General features: G+C 54.3%; 1 long non-coding RNA gene across 1 annotated transcript; it reads right to left on the bottom strand.

Moving 5' to 3' along the window:
- Window positions 1-1514: 1514 nt before the first annotated feature.
- LOC104998010 lies at window positions 1515-4827 on the bottom strand. The gene is made up of 2 exons (XR_826397.1): window positions 2699-4827; window positions 1515-2449 (listed from the first exon to the last, which is right to left on the bottom strand). It is a non-coding gene; the product is annotated as an uncharacterized LOC104998010 (long non-coding RNA).

The raw sequence follows: 4827 nt of genomic DNA on the forward strand, positions 1-4827 counted from the left end.
TCCTTTCCCCAGTCTGCAGGTTCCTGACATTCTTCCCAACATGTCTATCGTTCTATATACTCCCAAGATGGGCCACACAGGGTGTCATGGAGGGGATGTTTCTGAAAGTGGCTTTAGTGTGGAATTAGATGGTACCTTCTGGAAGGGGGTGGGGTGCAAGGGAATGCCCAACTGTCCTCTGATGGCACCAACTAGCTGGGGCCGAGAAACCAGGACACCAGGATCCTTCCTCAGCCTGAGGACACACGTCCCCTCCCACGTCCTAGGAAGGGAAGACGTGATTCAGGACAGAAGGAGATTTCTGTACCGAAAAAGGTCGAGTTTTCCATATTGCCTTTCCCAAACTCAGAGAACGTGCAGTAGGTTCCTCTTCTTTCTGCCAAAAGAAAGCTGAAATAGAATCATTTTTGCAGACTTGGGGAGATTTTTGAGACTGAAGTGTGAACTCTCCCATTTTTACTCTGCGCCAAATCATCTCCCGGGAGCACAGAGGCGTCCTCGGGACAAGCTCCGCCGGAATCAGTTTCCTCTGCGACATCTGCCATCCTGCACATCTTGACGTTTAACACTCCAGTTCAGATCTGCACGCCCCAGTCTTACCACCCTGTCACCACTTGACCAACTTGGAGCAGCCTCCGCCACTGAACAGAGCTGGAATAAAACTCCTATAAGATGTAACAAGTTAACTGACCCCTGGCCGGAAGCAGGGACAGGCAGCCATGTTTCTGATGTACAGGATTCGAGGAGTTGCTTGTGCAGACACGGAGCCACCGCCCAGATGCCTTCAGGGTGGAGGTACCAGGAGGGGGCCTGCACTGGCCACGATCCTGACCGAGGTGCCCCCTCCCAGGGGCCCCGTGTAAGGAGTGTAGAGGCCCAGCTGCTTCCTCAGCAGGCACTGAGGGGTCATCTTGCCCCCGGCCTCCCTGTACGCACGTCACCGCCAGCTCCCCTCACCCAGGCCTGTGTCCTTACCTCTGAGTGGACCGTCCTCAGGGGTCTCCGGCCCACAGCACAGCTGGACCAGAACGTCTGGCTCCTGCCAGCCTCCGTTGCTCTGCCGTTGCCCAGCATGTTTTCCTGCTTTTAAAGGGGTCTCCCCACTTTAATGCAGCCTGAGCCCCAGTCCGACCACCTCCCAGCACCGTCCCGGTGCCCCGAAGCCCCAAGGAGAGGCAAAAGCAAGCTTCCCAGAGTTGTGGAATGAGGGCCTTCATCCAATTTATTTTCTGCAAAGAATCAGAGACAATATCTTTTTTCTCTCAAATCTGGGGTTGGAAATACCCCGCTCTTCTGAGAATAAATTGGAGGTAACATGTCTTCATTCCATTTGGGACAAGCACTGTGCCCTCAAGGGGCTCATTTCTGCCTAGTTTAGCTGCCTTATTAACGGACAATCTTAAAGTCAAGTTGGTCACTAAGATGGTAAATAATAAATTGGGTGAAAATCACACCAGGAAAACTCTTAAGAAATCTGACACTTGAGAAACAAACTGAATAAAAGTCGTTTCTGAGGCAAGAGACTTTTTAATTAATTTTCACTGGAGTTTAGCTGCTTTACAATATGGCTCTAGTTTCTGCCACACAGCAAACTGAATCAGCTCTGTGTATACGCAGATCCGCTCTTTTCTGGTTTCCTCCCCATTTGAATGACTACAGCGCAGAGCGATACAGCAGGTTCTCACCGGTCACCTATTTTATACGTGATAGTGTGTATACGTCAGTCCCAAACTCTTGAGGTGAGTGATTTTAAAAAAGTTTTACAGAAATAGCCTCTCCAAGGCTGAACTGAGTGGGCAGAGTTATTACACGGACCTGGTCTGGGTGCTGTGTGTGTGTGGCTACGCTCACACACATGAACTTTCGCACAGCTCCATTCCATACGCTACGAGTTGGTCTTTGTATGTAAGAAAGCAATGCTCACGATCAAAGCTGGAACAGTAGGAAGAGGTCAGCAGGGAGCCCGCAGCACCCCAGCCAGCCCCCGTGCGGGCCGCTCTGCAGAGGAGGCCCCGCTGCTAACGGTGGCTGGCGCGTCCCGGGTGAGACGCCACTCCGTCATCTCTTCTGCTGGCAGGCCGCCCCACGGCCACGGGGAGAGCCCGCCTAGGCTCCACGCGGCCCCGCCCCGTCCTCTCCAGCAGAGGCTCCAGGCGCACTGCGGTCAGTGCCCCCACCCCTCCTAACAGCCGGAAGGTGGGGGTTGCTTTGCTAAATGAAGAATCGTCTTTGCGGCGATTCGCCTGCCTGGACTGTGACGGCAACCTCGGGACAGAGTCCTCCAGCGGGATCAGCAGGCCTCGAGTTTCCGACGTGGCGAGGACACGCCCTTCATTGTCACACCAGCTGGCTAGAGTGCTGCATCCCAGGGGCTGTCAGGGCTCCTGGTGTGGGCGGGGGCCCGTGCCTCCTTTCATTTGTTTCTCTCATCGTGAAGGCGCTCTTCACTCTTTTAGGGAAAACAGACAAATAAGGGGGCGTCTGGCTTCTGCCACTCGCACTCTGGCCCCAGGGCCCCAGCTGCCTCCCTGGAGGTCACCTCCATGCGGAGAATAACAGAGATGTCTCTAAGAACTCCCTGCTCCCCTTGACAGGAGGACAAGGGGAGGGCCAGAGGCCAGTAGTGCCCACGAGGGGCCCTGGGGCCCGACCAGAAGCCCAGCCACTGCCCCAGCCCCTGCTCCCACCACTCACCCACCTGCGGGACAGGAGAGCTACTGGCTGTCCTTCTAGAAGCGTCGGACTGGGCTGAGCAGAGCTGCGCAGGGGGCCCCTGCCTTGGGGAAGGGAGCCTTCACGGTGCCAGGTGGGTCCATTGCAGGAACTGGGGGAAGGTGGCCTGGGGGCTGATCCCAGGAGACCCTGAACCCGCACAGTGAGAAGCCTGACTGGGGAACTAAACGCCAAGGTCGGCACCTCTTACAACAGGAGTTTCGATAAAACCAGCCCTTTCTCTGATGATGACCTAACAACACGCAGGAGACAGAGCTTCCCAAAAGTTAAAGTATGAACGCGCGCACATGTGCTCTGTGCATCCATACACGTGTGCCTGTGTGTGTGTGTGTGCACACAAGCCTGCGTGTGTACACAGATATCTGAAGGTTGGTGGCTTCCAACAAGAGGTGAAGAAAACCTCTCCCTTTCCAGAATTTATTACCCGTCACATCTTGGGCTTCTGATGGCCACAGGAACCTGTAATTCACACCCTCCAGGTCTTCAGTTCTTATTTGTAAGTTTAGCCATTAAATTGGCAAACGGGTTAGGAAACCTCAGCACGGCGATAGCCGCCCTGGGTCTTATCTCCAAGCTCGAAACCATAAAAGCAACTTTGACAGGTTTGGCTACACAAATTGAAAACTCAAGCATTACCAGCAAAACAAACCAAAAGCTGAACCCAAAGTTCAGAGGAAAATGACAAACTGAAAAATAAGCGTGTATATGATGCAGACGGGCTCAACCCTAATGAGGAAGGCGCTGAGCAAGAAAAAGACACGCGCCCCAACAGAAAAATACTTAAAAATGCACATAGAACACATACCGGCAATTTTCCAAATGGCCAACAGTAAAATGAAAAGATGCTCTATACCACCAGGAGGTAAAGAGATTAAACTCCGAGTGGAAAGGCTTGTTCTACCTGTGAGATTGCCAGAGACAAAGGAGGACTCGAGCCAGCCCCAGAGGGCGGACGGTACTCAGCCGGGCCTTTCCGGAGGGCATTTTGGCCAAAATACATCCCAGTCCTAGGCCCGGCAGTGTCTCTTCTAGGAATTTACCCTTGGGAAAACTGAGCCGGCTTCCAGGGACACATCAGCAAAGATGTTCATCATGGCAGTCGTTAAACCTGTGAAAACTCAAGCCAAATTATGTGGAGTCCCTAGTTCTGGCTCATTAGATACTTTTCCCAAACTTTCAGTGATAAAGTATTACTCTCCTAATGGGAAGACAGCGTTTATTAAACAATTTACTGAAGGATTAATTCAATGTTTTCATGGGTTTCTTGACACTTGGCCCCAAATTCCCCAGGCAGATAAGAAACAGCCCCCTTCTATCCCTGTAGGAATAAAGCCTCTGATTTGTTTTCTCCTGTCCAATTTCTGGCACTTTCTAGACAGGAAACAAAACCCCAGTTCACCCTGAGAGAGGCCTAGGTCGGGGCCACAGAGGCTGGCACGGGGGACAGAAGCACAGTGCTAGTCTTCCTTTCAATGTGCCCCTCGCACGGGTGAGGGTCCGCCCCACCAGCCCCAGGACCCTGAGGGGCAGTGGGACACCCCAGGCCTCGAGTGAAAATCTCTGAGCTGTTAGAAAAATCACTCAAACCCTGAGAGAACTTCAGGGCCACACGGTCATTGAGGACCAGAGACCACCTGCCTTACTGCTGGGGGGGTGGGGCCGGGGTCCTAGAAGACAGTGCTCCCTCCCCCTCGCCAAACTGGCCAATGACAGGTGTGTCTGAACAGGCTTCCTCCTGCAGGGACGCCCATGCAGCCAGGCCCTGGGTACCCCAGCCTCCACCCGGCCTCCCCAAGGCCAGCCGGCGCAGACTCAGGTGCTCAGAGACCCTGAGGGGCAGGTGGGCCCTGCCCTGCCCCACCCTCTGCTGCTCTGGCCCTGGGCTTCCACTGCACAGCAGGCCTGAACCCTGCCACCCAGCTTCCCTGCAGCAGGACTCTTGCCCCTGGGGGACTGCTTATCCATCCGCGGCCCCTGTTCCTTCTCCCGAACGTGGAAGTGAAGCAGGAAGCGCAGACACAGCGGCATTTGGCAAAGGCAGCTGGAGGCCTGGGCAGCTTTCCTAGAGAGAAGGCTGGACGCGCAGCCCAGAGC

This window comes from Bison bison, unplaced genomic scaffold (genome assembly GCF_000754665.1).
Source record: "Bison bison bison isolate TAMUID 2011002044 unplaced genomic scaffold, Bison_UMD1.0 scf7180017852743, whole genome shotgun sequence".
Taxonomy (NCBI): domain Eukaryota; kingdom Metazoa; phylum Chordata; class Mammalia; order Artiodactyla; family Bovidae; genus Bison; species Bison bison.